Source organism: Ictidomys tridecemlineatus, chromosome 2 (genome assembly GCF_052094955.1).
Source record: "Ictidomys tridecemlineatus isolate mIctTri1 chromosome 2, mIctTri1.hap1, whole genome shotgun sequence".
In the NCBI taxonomy this organism is placed as follows: Eukaryota; Metazoa; Chordata; class Mammalia; order Rodentia; family Sciuridae; genus Ictidomys; species Ictidomys tridecemlineatus.
In genome coordinates, this window is record NC_135478.1 from 75,166,613 (window position 1) to 75,190,690 (window position 24,078).

Here is a 24,078-nt window from a genome sequence, read left to right on the forward strand (position 1 = left end):
CAGATTTTGTCTCCTATCACAAGTCCTCTATATATATATATATATATATATATATATATATATATATATATATATATGAGAGAGAGAGAGAGAGAGAGAGAGAGAGAGAGGGAGGATAAGTTTAAGTTTGTCCATACAGCTGGGGACCAGAACCACTGTGGCATATGTCACAGGGTCTCCTCACACTGGAATACATACACATTCATCAACATTCACTGTAGCTCATATAGAAGCCTCCATGGGCCTCAGCTCTGTGCCCAGAGCAGGACCCAGTGCAGAGAGGTACACTAGGTCCTCAGCAGACAGTTCCCAGGTTTACCCCCACCCATACCTCCTTTCTGGAATTGGTGCCAAGGCATAGGGTAATGTGATCTGTGGAGACTGGAATATGGTCAGGGGAAATGGTAATCCCAGATAATAATCCTGATGCAGTTGGTGAAAGACAAGAAGCTCTTGAGCATCCTGTCCAAATTCTGAGGGATCTTCAACCACCTTCATCGGCTGCCAGAGAAAGGAATTAGCAGACTACATAAAGTCATGTACACACATTAAATGGTAGTACAAAAAAGAAAAGGAGTGCAAAATGTCCTAATTCTGTGGGGCCTATTATTCAGTTAGGAGAGAAACTAAATGTGTCTGTAGAGAATGATTTTTGTGACTCCAAAATGGTGTGACCACTTTGGAAAGCAGATTGGAGATTCCTTAGAAATTTTTCAATGGAATCACCATTTGACCCAGGTTTCCCACTCTTAGATGTATACACCAAAGACTTAAAATCACACCATAGTGATGCAGTGACATCAGTGTTCATAGCAGCTTAATTCACAGTAGCTAAACTGTGGAAACAATCTAGATGCCCTTAAACATTTGAATGTATAAACAAACTGTGGTACATTTGCAGAATGGAATATTACTTAGCCTTAAAGAAGAATGAAATATAGCATTGACAGATAAGTGGACAGAGTTGGGAATATCATGGAACAAAATAAGTCATTCCCCAAAAGCCAAAGCCCAAATATTTTCTCAGATAAGTGGATCAGGCCCATAATATTCTGGGGGAAAGTCAAGAGAACAATGGGAAATTTTGGATTGAGCAGAGGAGAGGAGGTGGAGGGGAGGGTGTATGGGGGCAAGATGGTTGAATGAGAAACACATTACTACCCTTTGTAGGTATGATTTAATGAATGGAGTGACTCTGCATCATCTACAACAAGAGAAATGAAAATTTGTGCTCTATTCATGTAAAAAAAATCCAAAATATCTAGATTTTAATTTTCTTGGTAGGATCTTTGGCTCAGAGGATTCACAGCCAAAGAGCTACAGGCAGAAGCTGGAAGTAAAACAATGGCTGGAGGCAAAGTCTCAAAGATAAAGAGAAGGAGGAGCAAGATAGAGCAAACTGAATTGGAAGCATACACATGAAGATTCAGATGTACTAATCACTGTGGAAGTTGATAAGAATAGAGCAAAGTAAACTATAGAGGGCCATTGAAGAATTGAGGAAAAGACTGGTACCTGCAGCAGAATGGGAAAAGTGTTCAAACTGAGTTAAAATTATAGAACCTTTATTTTATCCATCCTTAATAAAAATTTGAGAACAAGGTACATCCATGATGTGTCACTGTATTGGGTAAACTTAAGAAGATGCAGTTGATGAAACTTCTGATTCTGAATGACACCTGCAGAGGTGCCAACTCTAAATCATCTACCCTTGCCTTTTCTCTTGTTGCAACAGCCCAGGCTGCTCCTAGGATCATACCTGGGACTGCACCTTTTCTCTCACCAGTGACCCTGAGTACTCGTCTCCAGCTGGCCCTACCATAATACCTTTGATCAGACAAATACAGACCTCTGTCATGCCAAAAGGAACTCCTCACATTGATGCTGTGATAGCCCCTCCAGGGCCAGAGGCTGGGTTGATCTACACACCCTACAAATATCTGACACGTTGGCACCAGCCACTTCAGTTCTTGAGTGCCCTTTGAACCCAATGGTGTATGAGGTGCAGTGTCTACTAAAGTTCGAAGGCACAATATGTGTGTCCGTCCTTTCCAAAGGATTGTGACTGAAGGTGGAGCTGACACTGGCAACTAACCTATGAACTTCTTATCTCTGAACTCTTTGCCTAGTAATGACCTGACCATGCCTGCCTGCTGATCACTTAAATGGTTATTGCCTTTCCTTGCCTGTGGTCATTGCAGCAGGTAACATTGACAGTGAAAAATGACACTATAATTTCTTTCATCTTCATGTCAAATATATTTAATCTGAATATTTTGTATGTTTATCAAATACTTTGTATGTTTTATTATTGAGAAAGTAAATTTATGAAATAATAGATGAGTAACATTTATGAGTAATGTTGGCTCTGAACAAATTTTGAAAACTTAGTTGACAAAATATTGGATCAATGAAAAAGAAGCATGAATTTTGAAATCTAAATGCATTGGTTCTCAGTACCTTTTCTCTTACATATTTTTTTAGTTATCAATGAACCTTTATTTTATTTATTTATATGTGGTGCTAAGAATCGTACCCAGTGCTTCACATAGGCTAGGCGAGTGTTCTATCATTGAGCTATATCCCCAGCCCATAAATTTAAAAAAAAAAACATTTTTAGTTGTAGATGGACACAATGCCTTTACATTATTTATTATATGTAGTGCTTAGGATAAAACCCATGGCCTCACACATGTGAGGTAAGTAGTCTGCCACTTAGCTATAATCCCAATCCCTGTATCATCATCCTTTATTGAATTTACTTCTTATTAAAGTATATAGTTTTAAGACATATTTTTACAGTATTATGTAATTTTAGCATGGTTAGATTGGAGTGATGCCTATATGTTACCATAGAGCAGACATTTATATTTTGTCTAGACTTTATTATTATCTTGGTAGTTTTCATGCTCTCTCTATATAGAAACCAACCTATTTCCAATGAGAAACATGTCATTTAATGTATTTATCACCATTGGTACAAGTTTATAATGTGCGCTTCCAACTAGTTTTATATGTATGTGATATATTACAAAAAAATATTCTTGAGAAAAGGATACAAAAATGTAAAACCACAATATTTATAAATGAAAATTGCCAATTGTTTCCCAGCCCTTTCTTATATTGGGTGTCTTGAGATCCAATTAGCTAATGAATGGATAAATTAAACACTTATGAAATTTAGTTGGAATTTCACTTAGCTTGCAATTTAAGTATTCATTTTATTTCACCTACTCACCCACATTGTTAATTTAGTGAATGTTATAATACCAACCTGAAAAACAACCTAAAATGCAAACTGAGGTGTATGGGAGGAGAGTACTGATGGTGATGGGGGTCACCAGGGTAACTAGTTTGTAATTCATTGAGATCTCCCTCAGGCATATCTACCTCGTTTTAGTGTGTTTTACTTTATAGGATGAGTTGAAAAAGCAACTCTTATCAAGGAAATATAATTTTATATAAAAATTTAACAAGAAGGACTAATATTAAAATTATTAAAGAACACACAAACCTGTAAATTCTATACATAATAGACTGTTATGTCTTTGGAACCATAAAAACAGCCTCTGCTCCAAGTCTTGCTGGCTAATTCCAGGTGCTGTGCACTGCAGGTATCATCTCTCCTGTGTTCCAGGGCCGAAATTGCTTCTCTCCCAGGTGTTTTACAGAGTCTATAACACAGAATCTGGGAAAAAGGTCACTTGGGATGAATTGCTGGCCACAGAGAGTGGCCAGGACCACAATTGTCCTCAGGATTTGCAAGATGAACTTGGGCCCTGATCTCTCCTGGGGTCTGGGCAGGGAGCACTGAGACTGGTATGCTGCCCTCAGCTGAGGGCATTGTCTGTGGGAAGAGTGTCTATGAATGTCCTCAGGAGCAAATTCCCATGGACATTCACCTTCAGAACCTTCTTAAGCTGCTCCCCTAGAGAGTGAACATGAGGCAATGGGAAGGGTTCTCTAGGACATTTGGGTGTAAAGGCTGAGTAGCACACACCTGGGACCCTGAGGAGCAGCACCTGTGATGACACAGGGTGGAGCAAGGACGTTGCTCTTCCAGTCCTACCCTCTTTAGCTGTATCCTCAGACAGCTCCATGCACTGATTTTAACCAAATTGTACCTCCCCTTGCATGGCCATAGTCACATGCAACTGGGGACACTTGAGTGCTCTAATTTCTTCTGATTCACTGCATATAGCACAACAAAGAAATTTAAGAAAGCAATGGAGAATATTTTAATTTTGACCTCTGCTCTCCCTCCCATTTTTTTCCACACTCAAATTGCCACTTCCTAAACTGCTTCATCACTTTTGCTGCATTGAGCCCACATTTTAAACCAGGAGAGGGCCCCTGGAAACAATTCATGTTATGGGAACTACTTTCCAACTGTGTAATCTTGACCTAGGAAAGGAAGGGTAAATTCATGCATGCTCAGAGCCAGCAAAGGCAGGAGAACCCAGCTATTCAGTGGTCAGTAAAACAGAACCAGATTGTTTATGTCTCATGCATCAGGCAACAACTCAATATTTCTGAAGCCCCCTGCACTCAAGCTCAGTACATGGACATGCAGTATTGCTCAGCATGATTCAGTGGTGTGGCCTGTAGTCAAAACCAGGGCAAGACTAAGAATGCTAGTGCAGAGAGATTTAACAGAAATTAAAGGTCCAAGGACCTCAAAGATCTGAATGAGGATAGCATATTTAGAAAAGTCATAAATGTGGGAAATATGAAACATATAAAATCTACAGAAGCTATACATAAGAAAGGATAAATAAGAGAACCAATAGAAAATCAATTACATACAGATTTATGGTCCTTTTCTCCTCCTATTTCTCCTCCTCCTTCCCCCCCTCCTCCTCCTCCTCTTCCTCCTCTTCCTTGTTCTCCTCCTCCTCTTCCTCTTCCTCCTCCTACTCTTCCTCTTCCTCCTCCTCCTCCTCCTCCTCCTCTGCATCAGATTCTATGTCTTCTCTGTGGACCATGGCCATGATGGTGATGATGTGGCCTTAGAAAAAGAAAAGGCAGAGTTAAAGTCAAGGTGAGAACATGAGTTACTCCTTCTCCTGGTGTTCTAGAGCCAAAGTCAAAGCTCTCCATTTTTCATCTTGTCTGCACTCCTGTCTCCTGGCCTCCATCACCTCACCTCTGCAATGAGAAATAGATCTAGGATCCCAAGAGCTCCTTTCACATTCAAATTCTGCCACTGTACTCAGTAGGGATGTCTGTGTCATCATTTTACTTTAAGAGGCTGCCACAGTCTCCCTGATTTTCTGGACTTAGGCCTCTTGAATACAAGCACATTCAGATGTTTCACCTAGTCCCAGGGCTTGAGAATTAGATGAAGACTGGAGGTTAGAAACATGTTCAAGGAGGAACTTCTCCCCACTCTTTTATAGGAGAACACAGTGACCTGTCCAGGGAGCACTGAAACAATTTTCTTTAAGTCCCTCACAGTTGGGAGTTTATTTTAAACCAGGAGTAGACAAAACATAGAAGAGAAAGTGGTGCTCTAAGAAGAGAACATGCAGAGGGAATTTGTGACTTTTTATTTACTGCTTAGCACTAGTGAGAGCTTCAATTACAGTTTCACAAAGTCACTTTATGAAAGTGTGTTCCACTAGATTCCTTCGGTTGTGCATCAAACCTAAAGTGCTAAATGCCAAAAAATAGCCAATAATAAAAGCCAAGCTACTTGATGCTTAGAAGAGACAAATTCAGGACAGAGTGGGGCTTGTATAGAAGATTGTGTATAACTATCAAAGCAGAAAAATGTCTTCTTACAAACAGGATGATCAAAGTCATGACGACTATTAACTGTTATTTTTATAAAAGCAATACATATTTCTGTTTATTTCTATCTCATGCCCACTCCTCATTTTCCACATGAGTTAGGTGAACTAAACTTCTAGAAGGAAACTTCCCATTTTGTCATACCCTTAGGGCTGTTCCTACCTGCAGTCTCTTCCTCGTCACTGCTTGATTCATACTTTTTGCTCCATGTCCAACCTTTAGAGACACAAAAATCAGCAAGAGCATTACTTAAGATTGTCTCATGCATTCTTTGTCACAATTAAGCTCATGATGGTAACTTGGGTTCATAATATTTGTACTGCACAGAATTGTGTGATTGAGGCTTGGTCCTTAGAATGGTCATGATGACAGTTGTGACACCTGTGTGAGGAAGGGTTTGCTTGGATGTGATGAGGTCTTTTAATGGTATGAGACTCAGAAGTAGGAATATAGTTTTCTCAAACCCTTGTTAGATCCTGGTTATATAAGAAGAGAAAATGAATCATCTGATCACTGCTGGCTTCCTATCTCCCCATGTGATGTCTCCCTCCTGCACCTGCATCCATGCTGACACCACCAATCATGCAATGCAGCTAAGAGGGCATTCACTAAAGCCAAGTGTTTGCCAGCACCATGCTCTTGTATCTCCAGAACTGTAAGCTAAACCACCTGTATAAATTATTCAGTCTCAAGGGTTTTCTTATTAGCAAGAAAAACAGAGTCTTACTAATATTAATAGTCAGGATCACCCTGATCTCTGTTGTGGCTTCTTAGACCCTCTCTTAGCTCTGGGGAGTCAGAGGCCTCAAACAGGATGCTGCAAACAATTGCAAACCTTCAAGATTGAGAGTGGAACTGAAGGAGTCAAATTTTAACTACTTCCTTCCATTGGCACATTATTACTCTCTCCTTGAAACAGACCAAGCTGACATGCAAACTGTGATGCCAACAGTTTCAGGAATACAAACTCACAGAACAAATACTGTGCCATCATCACAGCAGCTGCCCACAAGAGAGTGCTCTCTGCCTTATGCACATGGGTCTGCTGGCCACTTGAAATGTGGAACTTGGATGAGACTCTGAAGGCTTTTAGTTAAAAATTAAATAAAATTAAAAATACATTTTAATAATAAAATTAAAAATATCCAAATAGTGATTGCTATTTTGTATGGCCAAGACCTGGAGTTTGAAAATGAAGCAAGCATAAATTTCCTTCCCCTGGGTTTCCTTAGACAGCTGTTTGCTAGCATAAGCTCACTCCTCATTTGTAAGTAGACTATAGACTCATGCAAAAGGGCCAGGAACACTCTGAGGGACTGAGGACTCTGCATCAACAAAATCAGCATTAAAATCCAGATGGCTCCCCACAAGGTGAGGCTATCCCACCTAGAGCTGATGAGAAATGTGGGTGCAGAGCTTGGACGCAATGCTATCTTCTAAACTTCCCTAAGGATTCTGGCTGGTTCTGGTGAGATCCCAGGTGGATAAGTGGCTCACTGTGGAGCCCCACATGCTGGACAAGTGAGGTCTTAGCACAGAGGGGCATTCAACAAATACTGATAGGGACTAAGATGAAGACACTCTGCCCAGGGATGAGCTCAGAAATGAGGAGGAATGATGAGCACAGTGGTTCCACCCTCCCAGTGACCAGTCAGTGTCAGTATCCATATATGTGTGATTAGGAGGACCTGGATAGCATTTGAGACCAACAATGTGAAGACCTATCAGAGACACTGTCAATGTGATATCCTGCAGGGCACACAGGAAGCAGAACAGACCTAAACTGTGGGATCAGACACCACTGTTGAGCTGAGCTTGATCTTCACTGGAGCCCATCTTTAGCTCTGTAACTAGATGAGCTGCAGTTGCATTGGTCATCCCTGATGAAAGTCCCTCCAGTTTAAACATGTTTCCCATAAAGTGTTGTCTACCAAACGACCCAAAAAGGCAGGTTTCAATGTCAGTTGGAACATGCAAACAAATCCCTTCCTTAGCTACAGGAAACTCTGTCCTGTGCATCTTCCCTGTCTCAGATTCCTACCATAAGTGAGCACAGTGTGCTGGTGGACCTGAGAGTCACTGTTAAGGATGGACACTGTCCAGAACTTTGTGCTTAGAATAGGATTGGAAAATGAATTCTGACACCTCTCAGAGAAAATGTATATGAATGTGAAAAACTGACATGAGTGAAGTGTGATGAACAATCAAATGCCCTGACTAAATACAGGGTCTATTGACAGGTGAGGTTTGTTATTAAGTGAAGTTGCTACTGGTGCAGTGACAGGAATGAAACTGAGCTTTTTCTTATTGAGTGTCATGAAAATTTTCCAGGTTTGGATGGGATATATTTTGCAGGTTAATTGAGGTATTCTTGGCATGGAATGAACTGCACCCCATGGCAAGTTTATCATTTGCTCTATTTACTCATATGTAAAATCATGATCTAATGGACATGGCATTTTTGTTTAAATGTGGACTTTGGCATCTTGGTGTGTATATATCTAGAGAATCACACAAATGTGCAAAAACGAATGCACAGGCACACTCAGATTCAAGTGACATGGATGTACACAGAGCAACACATACAAATCTCTCATGGAACTAACCACAGCATTCAACTCACACAGGTGTTATCAGGAAATATGGAGAATGGCCATAGTTTTTTATGGTTTTTTTTTGTGTGTGTGGTGTCTGTGTGTGTGTGTTTTTTTTTTTAAATCAATTTGAACCACAATCTCCTCACTTCTCATTCTCAAGGAGGTAGTGGATTTACTTAGACACTGCACTCAAAAAAGAAGGGAGACGGTCTGACCCTTGGCATCATTTACATTTTGCATCAGGAAGAGAGTGAGGCCAGGATACATACCACTTATGGCTCCTCTTGAATCCTCCTGTGAATACAGAAAAGGAGTCACTATGAATGTCAAGCCATGCTCTGTCCTGTGTGTACAAATCTTTTTATTTTTAATAGGTGACATTAGAAAATCCAATGAGAAAATGGTCAAGTCAAGGGAACTCAAAGGCAAGGACAAAGCAAATGTGCATTCATCAAATGACACAAGGTTCTATAGGGGAATTTGTGTTACAGGCCTAGATTAGGTGTTAAATAAGGAATTCAATGGCCAGGAGGGAAACCACAGCCAGACACAGAGCTTGTTATCATACAGTGTGTTGCTGATATTCTTTCTCATTAATGTTGCCTCCAGTGTGGTCTCAGTTGGCCATAGACACCCCCATGAAAATCTGCACACTCAGAAAATTGTTTATATCATCTCCAAGAAATCATATGATATTACAAGGGAAAGAGAAACTAAAAAGCAACACTTGGATTTCAGAGGAAGATAAGCAAAAACTTACCATGGCTTTTGATGGGGACTCCTGACCCATGCTTTCTGCAGAAATTAACTCCATCATGCCATTTGGGGGAACTAGGAGGATACAGAATGACTATTATTATACAACTTATTGCTTGTGAATTGTTCAGGGCATTTCTTGATATGGACAGCAGTGAAAATACACAGCAAAAAAAGAACAAGAATGAATGAGAAGCAGAGCCTTTGGTTTTCCAGCTAGACTAGAACCACGTGTGATATGTACTTTTGAAATTTTGTACCCCTAGGTGTATATCTTTCTAGAGATGACCACTGAGGCCATTTTAAAAGTATGGAAAATATTTCACATCTCTGTAGGAGATATGAGTAGACTAATATATTGGAATAACCTGGAGTGTGATATATCACTAAATGATGAATACATTTCCCTTTCCAAAGCATTACCATCAGGACAATTTTCTGAATTCTTATATCTTCTATAACTTGCATACTCAAGAACCTGGATCTTTTGACTCAGCATCATCTCTATCTACAGAGTAGGCCTAGTAACCAGAATTTAATATCTGGGTGTCATAAAATGTGAAGGAATTGTATCATAAAAATCATGCATTAGTGTGGGTTTTTAGTTTTAAAAAATGGAATTTTGTACTGGGCATGTTAGAACAGAATTTCTGAGGAAGCACCCACAGCTTCACAAATGCATACACAATTATTACACAAGGACATGCTCAGAGATGCCTCCCCACCTTCATTCACTTAAATGCACACCACCAAAAAGACAGCTGTTTCAGGATCATGGTAGATGGCCATAATCCTTCACTGGTTTTTCGCTTTGTCAGCACATGCCAATCCTCATTTCCCAAAGAAATCTAAATCCAAGATAAATGTTTACATAGAAACAGGAAGGAATGTCTGACCTATGTAAGCATAGAGGTTTTCCTCAGCATGTTAGGGAGTTGAGAATACTTACATTTCTCATTTGCTGCAGAGGCTACCTGTAGTTACAGAAAGGAAGACAGTGTGAGCAGGAGATCATTTTCACAAGTCTACTGTTGGCTATGGTGGCATTAGTTAACTAGATGGGAAAGAGCAGTTGGGGCAAAGATCACAAAGTAAGGCAGAGGGCATCTGTGAAAAGACATGAGCTTTGCACGAGGGATTTCTCAGGTACAATTTGATGACATGCACAAAATTCTTTTTCTATCAAGGAAAAGTGCCACTGAAGAAAATGCTCACTACAATCATTTGACAATGGTTGTTCTCACATGTGAATGTCATCTTGAATCATTCTCACAGGGAATAGATGAGCAGTTGTAATTCCACCACCTATGAGTCACCTATAATGAACACTGTCATATTTTCATGCAGGAATTTGAATTAAAAGGAATAAAACAACACATATCTTAGACAAAGAAGGGTCACATTACCTCAGCAATATCATTTTCTTGGTCTCCTCCCAAATCAACGGATACCACCTCCATTATTACTTTATAGCAATCTAGGGAAATATAGAGTAACTGTCAGTATATTGGTTTGCTGAAGAAACACTCCAGGGGCTTCCTAACTGTGGACATGTGTCTAGAGTGTATGGAGATGGTTGTTTAACACACACAGGCTCAATTACTGCTGGAACATGATTGTTTCTGAATGGCAAGAGAAGGAGCATACCAGGAAAAAAAAAACAAAATAGACAAAAAATTGAAGGAACTACAATGAGAAATTAAATATTCTACTGTTACACTAGAAGGTTTCAGCATTCCTTTATAACACTTGACAGATCCATCAGGAAGTAAAGAAAAAGCATACTTTTGAATCAATCATTTCTGTTATGGGTCAAATTACTTACACACAAATACATGTTTAAGTTCTAAACATGGTTAAGTTAGAACTTAAACAGTACCTCCAAATTTTACTGGGTTTGAAATGAGAGTCATTGTGATCTTAGCAATTAAAAGTATCCTCTTTGAACAGGGTGGACCCATTCCCCAAATAGGGCATCTGTCCTCATGAAGATGGGGCACATTCATGAGAGACTAATGCCATGTGATGATACAAGCAGAGAGTAAAGTGCTGCAGTTGAAAACCAAGCAGATCAAGGATGGCCACCAAACCAGGAACAGTTAAGAATGGGCAGAAAAAAATCCTTCCTTAAAGTTTTCAGAAGTAGCATGTTTCTGCTAACAGGTCAATGTGGGATTCCTAGGGAATAGAGCTCTAAGATAGTACACTTGCATTACTTCAACCCATGAAAGCTGGTAGTTAGACATGGCAACCCTAGGAATTTACCAAAACCATTATCAATCACATGGATCTATTTGGCATTTGTACAAATACTTCATACAACAGTGAGAGAATAAAATTTGTTTTCAAGTTAACTTGAGGTATTCATCAAGATAAAATATATTTTGGCCCCAAACATTCCTTGGCATGTTGAGAAATTGTGCAAATTTGCTGTCAGGAGAAGAGAAGTTGGCAAATTGGAGGAAGGATGCACCCACCACAGTTCTTCAGTGCCAGACTTAGAAGGCAAGAAGACTGCTTCTCAGTGAGAGGGGAACTAAAGGAAGTCACCAAAACTTAATAGTGAGTGGAAAAAAATCATACAGGCATATAAAGTCAAAAACTCAAGCAAAAGAAATAATACATTACAAGACACAAGCAAATTTAAGATAGAGAGAACCTTTATTTCTTGCAGCTCCACAACCTGTAATGCAAACAGCGTGAATACTCCTTCCTCCCAGATGGGCAAAAGAGGGGTTTCACTAAAACTCAATAGTGGACACTCAGGGAGTCTTAGAGAATCAGAAAATTGGCTACATTAAACAAAGACAAAAAAAGAAAGTACATTGGATCCAAGCTGATTGTGGAAGCAAGAGCAGCAGCAGGAATAGTGTGGCACAGCTAGATCACAGAAAGAGGAAAAATGCACAGAATCAAAACAGACAGATTCAGTGTGAAAATACTGAGATCATAGAGGCAACGTTTTCTTGGCTGAAGAAGAGGCTTCTTTGCACTGTGCACTGTACATGAAGGGAGATCTGTGATTCCTGCTGTCCCAAGAGAGCAAGGCAGGAGCCACCTTGACACAGCCAAGCTGATACTGCCACTGCAGGAGCCAGGAGCTGGGAGATCTGAGCAGGTAGGCACACATGGACCTGAAAGGCACCTGCCACAGCACGTAGGCTTTGCCTGGCTGAGCTAGAGCAAAAGACATGGAGAGCATTCTCCCCAGGGGAACTCAAGTCAGAGATGGGCAGGAAAGCTCTGGTCCTTTCCTCCTTGAGTCTGGTGCCTCCCAGGACCAGCTGAAGGGGATTGAGAATTTGAAGGAGCTGGTGTAAAAATGGGCTGCTGTGAATAGCTGCCCAGACCATAAGCCCAGGAAGCATGGAAAGGTTGCTCCACAGGCAGCAGAGTGGGTGGGGGGAAGCTGACTAGCACACCCATAGTTGGAATTAAGAACAAGATTCATAAAATAGATGTAGAAAAGCTAATGATTAAAAAGGAGAAACAATTCATTTCAAAACCAAAGGAGAAACCTGGAATAGAAGGAACTTAGTTTCAATATTATAAAAGCCATATATGAGAAATCCAAAGCCAACATCACACTGAACAGAGATAAAAAGGAACAGTCTTCCTCAAATATTAAGAAGAAGAAAAGAATGTCTACTTTTGCCAATTTTATTCAATGTATTTTTCTGAAGTAATGTCAGCACAATTAGGCAAAAGTAGGAAATTAATAGGATACAATAAGAAAAATTCAAATTGTCCACATTACCTGGTGACATGATTCTATATTTAGAAGGCCCAGAAATTTTCACCAGAAGAATTCTAGAAGTAATAAATTTAGCAATGTAGCAGGATAAAAGATCAACACAAATAAATCAATATTGTCACTATACTCCAACATTGCTGCAACTGATATAGAATTCAAGAAAACCATTTCTTTTATAATAATATAAAAAATCTACCAAACAGGATGTAAGATCTCTACAACAAAAACTATAGAACCCTGAAAAAGAAATGGAAGAAGACCTCAGAAGGGGCAAAGAAGTTCTGTGTTCTTGGATAGGCAGAATTAATATTGTCAAAGTGGCCATAATATCAACAGCAATATCCAGGTTCAATGAATTCAATACAATCCCCTTCAAACTACAAATGATATTCCTTACAGTATTGAAAAACCAACCCTGAAATTCAATTGAGATGATGATGATGATAACAAGAGTAATATTATTATTATTATTATGTTAATTATTATATTTATTATTATTTTATAATAATAATAACAATTATTTGGCAAAGCAATTCTGAGCAAGAAAATGTAATAACCAATCTTATATTTTATTACAGAGATGAGTAGCAAAAACAGTATCTTATTGAAGTGAAAATAGATATGAAGATCCTTGAATAGAATATACCACACAGAGACAATCCACCTGATACTTACATCCACCTGATACCAGACAACGGCACTGAAATATATGTTAGACAGGAGATTATTGTTTAAACCAATAGTGCTGGGAAAACTGGATAAGCATAGAAATACCAGGAAGGATAGGAGAAAGAAGGTACACTGACACATTGTTGGTGGGTCTGTAAATTATTATGACAACTCTGGAAAGCAATGTGCAGATTCCTGAAAAGCCCAAGAGTGGAACTCATAGGACTCAGCTAATACACTCCCTCCCTGCTTATTCTATAGAACTACAAGTCAGCATACTATAGTGATACAATCACTTTAATGTTTGTAGCATTCATCATAAACACATTGTATGATCAACCCAGATGTCCATCAACAGTTGAAAGAATCAAGTGCACAAAATTAAAAGATAACTAGATCTTTACTTCTGGAGCTATAGTACTGCTGAATGACTCAAAGCATGTAAATTTGTACATGTTAAATAAAAGAATTGGAACTCTGAATCAACTAGAATCATTATTGCAGAATGAACACAATTTCAGGAATTCCACAGTACCTTTGTTGGACTTTTTATTTTGCACAACACTATTTGGTGGCCAGAGGCGGACTCCTCTGGACCAAGGCCTGCGTAAGTCTTCTGCGGGGGGTTTCTTCCAACATGGGAGGCAACAGCCTGGGAAATGAGATAAAACAAAGCTGTTGACAAGATGCTAGCAAGAAAACACAGGGTCATCAATAATAATTCAAATAACAGTTCAACCAGTTTTAATTGATAAATGATCATTGTAAATATCTGGGGGTATAATTTGAATTCAAGTATATATATATATATATATATATATATATATATATATATACACTAATAGCATGCCCAGAAACTTAAATATTTCTTGTATTTTTTTGCTCTGTCATTTTCAACAACAAGAGGTGATAATTATGATATCAGAAATAGGTCTGGGACACAAAGATAAATGCTGCATAATATCACTCTTTTGTGGAAACTGAAAAATTGATCATAGAAGGTGAGAGGAGAGTATTAGTTAGCAGAGCAGGGGGGACAATGTTACAATTGAATATTAGAAAAAAAGTTCTGATGTATTTTTTGCAGTCTGTTAACAGAGTTAAAAATAATAAAATCTGAGTCTCAGGTTGTGGCTCATTTGGAGAGTGCTTGCCTTGCATGTGTGAGGCATGGGGTTTGATTCCGAGCACCACATTTAAATAAATAAATAAAGGTCCACGGATAACTAATAAAACTTTTTAAAAATAACAAAAATTATGTTTAATAAATTTTGAAGGAAGGATTTGAATGCTATTAGAGTTCACACTACTGAGTTCATTTTTCACCATTGGGGAAGCAAAGCACCTGAGTCAGATTGAGCTTTAGGATAACATTGCAATGTGTGAGGTCTACAACCCAACACAATATTATGTGGTCAAAACGAATTACTAAGGGGGAATCATAGAAAGGCAGAGGAAACAGTGACCATCAGCAGAGGCTGTGGTTATGTATGTGGCTTTTGTTCAAATCCTACCTCAAAAATTAAATACCTGTGCAGTTAAATAAACCCCTTCTCAATTGTTTGCAAAAAGTGTGCATCTGATCCACGTAATGGTATAAGGCTGACAATGATCACATCCATGCATCCTTAAGAGGACTGGTGCTTCATATGGGTGCTAATGTGTCCTGTCATTAAATAGGACACTTCATTAAATGTGTGGAGAATAAGCTCAATCGTTGACAGTGTTTGAACAGAGAGGTGTCAAACAGAGGTCATCCTCCAGAGCAATGGGTCAAGAAAGTCTATTCCTCATTCTTTACAGATGGATAATATCTGTGACCTCCTGTGACTCCATATCAGCCTAAAGGAATGGGCGGAGCAGAGTCTGTCCACCACAATTTTGAGTTTAGGTGTTTGTAATTTAGAGATTTTATGTGACTTGCCCAGATTCACAAGAATAATGAGCAGTGGATGTGGGACAGGAATGTAGCTATTTACCTGGGACCAGAAATCCCTGAGCAATTGAGTCCTCTAGCATGTATCCTAGAACCAGGAAGCCAGAACTCTTCTCAGTTCTTTTCAAATACTCCTTCCTTCAGGCCTCTTTGGCATGAGGTTTCAGTAGCAGACACCATGAAAAATGTTCAAGTTATAACCCGGGCTCCTGTCTCTTCATTACAATTACTGACTTAAAAATGATGATTTCATGCAAATGAAGCCTATCTGCAGGTCAATGGTAGAGTCCACACTTGTAGCCATCCTCCCCCAGGGTCGTCTCACTGCCAGCTGCCTCCCAATGAGCCTTTCTGATGAGCAGTTGACCATCTAAATCATCAGAGTTCTCTGGGGCTCACCAACTGTTTTGAGAACTTAGGACATTCTAAACCAACTGCCACTTGATGGCTGTGCCCAGAATGAAGTTTCCTTGTGCTATTCCCACCTGGATGGCCTGTTAGTGGGGATTAATCAGGGAAACGGATACTCTGGGCTGATGCTTTGTTGTTTCCATGTCAGAAGCTGGCCTGCCCCATGTCTGCAGTCTAATATTCTGAGCCATCATCTGAGCAGTCAGACAATGCCTGGTTCAAATGTCATTTCTCCAGATGCACCAGCTCTGATCAGGCATATTCCTGCTCCTGGCTTTCCAAGCCTTTTCCTAGATCCTGCATGGCTAGGGGCCAGAGACTTATCTGCCTAGATGGAACCACCACTAACTCTAACCTGTGAACCTCCTGCCCCTGTAGACCACTGAGGCCCTCATTTCCTCCATTATCAGACATCCACTCCACTGACCTCAAGGCACTGTCCTTCTTGCCTCCTTCCCAGTAGTCCCCAAACACCTGGGATCCTGTAGTCATCAAACAATTGGAAACTTTTCCTGAAATCTCAGTCCTCTTTTCTTTTACAAATGTCTTGATTTAGACATTATATTTAGATGTTCATATACATTGAGATGGGTTTGGTTTCTAATTGCCCTGTCATGGGATGTATATTGCCTTACTCTCTCTCACTTTATTTCTTCATCTCATGAAAGCAAGGTGGGTGTCCTCCTCCTGTAATTCACTTTAAGAGCACACATGTTATTGGCATTAGGAATGGTTCATTTTCTAAATTTAGAAAAACATTTTCAGTAACCAGGTCAATAGAACAAGCAAATATATGAATTGAGTGATAAAACAATATCACCAAATACTTCAATCTCAGGAGAGAAGATTCAGTGTTGAAGATGAAAACATCAAGAGGAAAATATATTCAGTAAACATTAACTGCCCTTTGAAGAAACAGCCTTGAAAATATCACTGACAACATACCTTCCCCGCAGCAGTTTAGATTTCCCATGGTCAACCAAGAACTCAAAACCTCCCTAGTCTTCTCACCACCTCGCTCTCCACACCAACTGAGTGGAAATGGAAGGTAAGATGTGCATCCCACATTACCATGGTGACTGGACAACATGGAACTTTCATTGTGAGCACATGCTATATTCTGAGCTGCTACTGCTCTCTTAGTAAGTGTATTTTCATATCCAAGTGTGTTGTTGAATAGTTTGTGAATTGCTTCAAAAACTGAAACCAAGTCCCACATATTAATATTTCTTGTTTATGAAAATAAGTTAAATTAGGAAAAAAGGATTTACTCCCAAAATTATTTCATTGTTCAAAAAATCATGGGATGAAAGGGACGCATAGCTATAGTTTTGAGAATCAAAGAAGATTTCATTCTTTGTTTTTAATTCTAAGCCTGTACATGTCTCAATCTTTCTGAACCTCCAAACATTTGTAGATAGAAAAAATTAAAATGTCTTTTTGATTCAGAATGAAAATATATACAAAGTATTATCCTTTAAGGGTTGAAGAAATTTTCAGGAAGGAGAAATTTTAAGATCACATACCCCTTATTTTAAATTTGAAAACAAAACTATTTTCTATTCAGTAGGATTTAATCCAGTCAGTTGAATTAATCTTCCTCTTCCATGACTCCTGCTGTGGAATTCATTCTTTTGCTTCTCATCCTATCCTGTCATCTCATACCACAAAAACTCATGGTTGAACATGCACATGGTGAGATCTATACAAACAATGTATGCAATGCCTTCTCATTGTAAAAGCTATCTATGCTAAATCCAAGGCCAATATTATTACTAAATGAGAAAAAGAGAAAACATACCATCCAACGACAGAAACAAGACAGGGATGCCCTCTTTGAAACTCTAGTCAGAGCAATCAGACAGATGAATGTAATTAAAGTGATTTGCATAGAATAAGAACTCAAATCATCACTATTTGCTGATGACATACTTCTATATTTAGAATATCCAAAACATTCCTCCAGAAAGCTTCTAGAAGCAATAAATACATTCAGCAAATTAGGATATAAAATCAATACCCATGAATCAAATGCATTTCTATATATAAGCGATTTATCCACAGCAAGAGAAAGTAGGAAAACCTCCCCATTGACCCTACACTCAAATAAGTCAAATACTTGGGAATCAATCTAACAAAAGAAGTACAATACCTCTACAGTGAAAACTATAGAACACTAAGGAAAAAAATAGAAAAGATCTTAGAAGATGGAAAGATTTCTCATGCTCTTGGATAGGCAGAATTAATATAGCCAAAATGGCCATACTACCAAAACTTTTACAAAGATTTAATGCAATTCCTATTAAAATCCCAACGACATTCTTTTTTTTTTTAAATTAAAAGCACCAGGCAAAGGCTAATGCTCTCCCACATGGAGTCTTTCCCCTGGGGTCTCTCCTGACCCTCTTTTTGGCTTTGGCTAATGCTTTCCCTCAGGGAAGTCTTTCCCTGTGGACCTTCAGGACCTTCTTTTTGCTTGGGGCTTTTTCTATCTCCCAGGTTGCATATGCCTGGGTGGTTCTCAGGATATTCTGCCTGGCCCCAGCAACTCAGGCAACTCTGGACAAGGCAACTCTGGTTACTCTGGACACACCGGTAACTCTGGACACATTGAAGAGCCATTCTCTCCCGGCACTCCACTGGATCCCACAAGCTGGTGGATAGGTCACTAGACTAGGCACCTGGGGTTCAACTGCTGCCACTGCTGGGGCTGTTGTTCCTGCTGATTCTGATTCCATTACTACAGGGGCTTGTAGAGATGTTGAGTATGGGCATCCCACTGGGATTGACAGTGGATGGGGCACATACATTTTCACATGGGGTTGCATTGCCTGGAGCCAAGGACATGGATGTCCTTGCACATAAAGCAAAGGTGCTGGGGCTGGCATCTGGGCCTCCAAATGTGGCATGCCCTTTGCTCCAGGTGCTACCACCTCTGCCTGCTCCTCTCCTTCCAGGGACCATGCCACAGCACCATGCTGTTGGGCTCCCATAACAGGTTCAACCTTTGAGGGCAATGGATCTGCCAAGACTGACCTCTCAGCTTGAAGTAGCCTCTCACAAGACAACCTGAGTGAAGTGCAGCTGAGTAGTAGCATCATCACGGCCCTCATACAGCCGCTGCAGCTCAGACACCAAAGCCCAGCAAGACGCCTCACCTTCCTCCAGTTGATCCTGCAGCAGAAAGGCACAACGCCCCTGCTGCTCCCGCTGCCTGGCCACTGCTTGCACACCCAGGGCAAGGGCACTTCAGGTGCATTCCCTCTGAGGTCTCGAAGCACCTGAGAGTCCAACACCACAGTTCAAGGCCACTCCTCTACCTTGTTCCAGGGATGAGAGCGAAAGGCCATGTAGAACTCTGGGCCACCACTGTTCAGGAGAGCTTCATTGTTAATGAATCGGACCACCTCCTTGTGGAGAAAGCCACTGGCATGGTCGCCAAATTCCACTGCCATGGCTGCTGTGGGCTTTATTTCTTAATTTCATGAAAACAAGGTGGATGGCCTCCCCCTGTTTATTTATTCACTTTTCTATTAAAATATTTATTCATTTTAATTTGTTATATATGATGGCAGAATGCAATTCCTTTCATTATTAGATGTAGAGAGCACCATTTTTCAAGTCTCTGGTTGTGCAAAATGTATTTTCACACCATTCATGTCATCATATATGTACTTAGGGTAATGATGTCTAACTCATTCCACCATCATTTGTACCCCCATGCCCTCTCCATTCCCCTCCTTTCCCTTTGCCCTATCTAAAGTTCTTCCATTCCTCCCATGCCCTGCTATCATCATTATGAGTCAGAATCCTCATATCAAAGAAAGCATTTGGCCTTTGGTATTTTGGATTTTTTTGGATTGGCTTACTTCACTTAGAATTATATTCTCCTACTCCAACCATTTATTTGTAAATTCTATTATTTTATTGTCTTTTAGTTCTGAGTAATATTCCATTGTGTATATAAATAAAAGTTTCTCTGTGTATTCATCTACTGAAGGGTATCTGGTTTGGTTCCACAATTTAGCTATTATAAATTGTGCTGCTATAAACATTGATGTGTCTGTGTTCCTGTAGTAAGCTGTTATTCTTCTAAGCCAAAGAGTGGGATAGCATGGTCAAATGGTGGTTATGTTGCAAGTTTCCATGAAATCTCCATACTTACTTCTAGATTGGCTACACCAAATTACAGTCCCACAAGCAATGTATGAGTGTGCCTTTCCCCCTACATTCTGGCCAACTTTTATTGTTGTTTGTAATCTTGATGGCTGCCATTCTGATGGGAGTAAGAATCTTAAGTGCAAGAGGTAAAATCAAGAATCAATAATGGGATGGACAGACACTAAAAACTTCTCAGCAAAGGAAACAAGCAATAACGTGATGAGAGATTCTACAGAATGGGAAAAAGCCTTTACCACACAAACCTCAGATAGAGCACTAATCTCTAGGATATATGAAGAACTTAAAATCCTGAACACCAAAAGCCAAATAACATAATCAATAAATGGGCTAAGGAACTAAATAGACACTTCATGGAAGAAGAAATCCACACACATTGGAAAAAATGTTCATCATCTCTAACAATGAAAGAAATGCAAATCAAAGCTACTATAAGATGTCATCTCACTCCAGATTGGCAATGTATCAAAAATATAGTCAATAACGAGTGTCATGAAGGATGTGGGAAAAAATTTACATTCATATATTGCTGGTGAGACTGCAAATTGTTCCAGCCACTATGTGAAGCAGTATGAAGATACCTCAGAAAACTTGGACTAGAAGCACCCAGCTATCCCACTCCTCAGTTTATACCCAGTGGACTTAAAATCAGCACACCTGAGTGTTGCAGCCACATCAATGCTTAGAGTGGCTCATTTCACAATAGCTAAACTGTGGAACCAACCTAGATGCCCTTCAACAGATAAATGGAGAAAGAAAATGTGGCACATATACACTATAGAATATTATTCAACCTAAAAGAAGAATGAAATTATGGCATTTGCAGGTAAATAGATGGAACTAGAGAATATCATGCTAAGTGAAATAAGCCAATCCCCCAAATCCAAAAGCTGAAAGTTTTCTCTGATAAGCTATTGCTGATCCATAATGGGGCTGGGAGGATCAGGTAGAATCAGAAAGGCACTTTGGTTTGTGTTGAGAGAACTGAGGGGAGAAGTGGGGCTGTGGGGATGGGAAGGGCAGTAGAATGAGACAGACATTATTACCCTGTATACATGTATGATTACACTACTGGAGAAACTCTGCCATATGTAGTGCCAGAGGAAGAATTGGTGCTCAATTTGTGTACAATCTGTCAAAATGCATTCTACTGTTAAAAAAAAAAAAGAAAAGAAAGAAAGAATAAAGAAAAAGACCGAGGGCTGGGGATATGGCTCAAGAAGTAGCATGCTCACCTGGCCTATGTTGGCCCAGGTTCCATCCTCAGTACCACATACAAACAAAGGTGTTGTGTCTGCTGAAAACTAACTAACTAACTAAATATATATTAAAAATTCTCTCTTCTCTCTCTCTCTCTCTCTCTCTCTCTCTCTCTCTCTCTCTCTCTTTAAAAATAAAAGAAAAATACCCCAATATTTACAAGATAAAAAATTTATTTTGATTCTCAAAGGTCTCCCACATCACAATCCATAAACAATTGACTTCATTTCTTAGGTCTTGAGGAAAGCGTGAACATCATGGCAGAAGAGTGTGGTGGAAGAATTCAGTTCAAGACATTATCACAGAGAACTGGGGACTTAAGCTCTTCTGGGTTCTGTTGTTTGAGCCTCTAGGGGGCATTCTCTGGAGGAACAGGTGGCAGTGACAGGGCCACTCGCCTCTGTGTACCCCTGTTGTGTCTGTTGGTACCCTCCTTGTTCTGCAGGCCTAGCATGGATCAGGAGGTGTTGGAACCTGCTGGTTGCTGCCTGGGAGGAGAAGCTGAACTCTGAAGGCAAGGCTGACAAACACTGGTGCTACCACCAGGAGAATTAGCTCTACAACATAGGGACCTGGGTCCCATGGGCAGTGCTGCCTCTGCTTACACCAAAGAAGCTGTGGACACCAAGAGCTGGATGATCCACATAGGACTCAGACCTGGCTTCTGCTTCTGCGGGTACCAGTGCCCAGCATATTCATTGGCAAGGCTGTCTCCAGAGCTGACTATGGTGGCCATCTGTCCCAGAGCAAATGACACCAAGGCCAGCTGTGTCAGCTCAAAGACAGACACAGAGCCTGTAAGAGAGGAGACAAGAGGGTGCCTGAGGATAAAGGTCCCATTCCAACATTCCATCCTGAGGCTCTGCCTGGGCTAAGTCAGGGTATGGAGTGGGTTCTATTTAGGGTCCTGTAAAGGGTGAGACTAGGGACAGGACTGACCATGTCATCTGTGCAGAGAAAGATGGAAGTAGGATGGGGAGCCAGGCCAAGTTGGAAATTTCCCAGAGCTCAAATACCTGAGGTCCAAAGCACACATGGTCCCCTCAAATCATCTTATGCTCTCTCATGATTCTGGGAGCAACTGGCACTTGGTGATAATGCAAACGTTTTCCTCTCATGGAGCAGCTGATTCAGGACTACTGGGGAGCCTTGTTGTGAGAATTGGGGTTCAAGAGAAGGCAAAGGGGGAGTGTTGGAGCCCCAACTTCCTCCATCTGCTGTTTTGGGCATAGAATCAGTCTTAATCTCCAGGGACCCAGGTCAGAGGTTCCTTCCAGGAATTGACCCATGACTACTGGGCTGACCCTACTGGGCTATCATATGCCCTAGGCCCAGCTCAGTAAGGCTGTTGACCTTCCTGAAGCCTATCCAGGATGGAGCTGGGCAGCTGAGACCACTGATAAAATCTTACTCAGTAGAAAACCCACCTTGTCCTCCTACACTTTGGGTCACCCCATTCACTTGTGTCCATTGATTGCGATTTTGTTGCAATGTGACACTGCTAAATTTCATTCTATTTTTGAAATGAGTTAATAACTGGCATTATCTCTATTAAGCAATCTCCTGCTTTTGTTGATTCTGAAGCAATCCAGGGTATTTCCAAGACCACCCGTGGAGGGCAGCAATGGACCTGCATTTGTGAGCACACTCTTCTGCTCCTCCAATATGCCTTCCCATCTAATGGGAACAGCAGCTTTGTGGACCATTATGACAGCATAGAGCAGGAGATCTAGATGTTTTTGGCTCTGAAGGCACATTCAGGAAGCCTGCTGCTGAACTGGAAGAGATGCCTTCCCACTCATCCCTGGCCTCTCCTTCCATGGCCACTCACATCATCCCTTAAGGCTCTTTGATCATGTTCAGTAACAGGTGGAGGAGGGGAGAGTTGGGTCCCTTCCCTGGTTGAATCATGCACAGCCTCCTTGAGGAGACTCTGCAGAGTGCTCTACAATCTTATTTGCCTCAGGGCCTCAGGTATGATCATGGGCCTGAACTTGCTTAAGTGAAAGGATCCTCTTTGCTTAAGGGATATTTATACACCTATCTTCCAGAGATCCTGTCACTCCCATGCTCTGTTTGCTTGATGTCATTTTTGTTGTCACTGTTCATCTTTTATTCCTGTTAATAACTGTAGTGACAACTTTTTTCCTGCTGACATGCAGATGTACACTCTCTCTTGTTTTTTTTTTTTTTCTTTTTTGTAGCGTTCTTTTGAGTAAGTCCAACAGAGAAGCATTGAGGCTCCACTCTTGTGGCTCTCGCCTTATGGTGTCCCCCTGAATCTCTTCAGTAATGAGCATCACACCACCTTCTTTTAGAGGCTAGCCCAGACGCTGCAGGGCAATGACTTCACCACCTTTACCTATGTACAAATCAGGAGAAATCATGGGGCATTAGTTTAAGATATCTCACAGCTAGGAAAACTTTTCTCAGCTGATGTCTTTTCCTCACCAAAATGGTAGTTATTGTTCTTTCTCTGCGGTACTTTTGCATGAACCCTATGTCCCCTCACATTTATTATTCCAAGGGAAAGCCAAGGAATGCAACGGTCCTTGCCCTTTTCTATGTCACTTATCCTATTGTTATTTTTGGACTATGTTTTCCACAGAGTGACACAAAAACCCCTGCACCTCCCCTATCACCCACTTTTCAAAATCATGCCCATCTTACTATTAAAAGTCTCTGCAAAAGGATTAAGAGTCACTTCTCCACGTTAAGTCAAC

The 24,078-nt window shown here is 40.4% G+C and overlaps 1 pseudogene; it reads left to right on the plus strand.

The window, feature by feature from the left end:
* Window positions 1-426: 426 nt before the first annotated feature.
* Window positions 427-2,094, plus strand: LOC144369837 (KH domain-containing RNA-binding protein QKI-like; annotated as a pseudogene).
* Window positions 2,095-24,078: the final 21,984 nt, after the last annotated feature.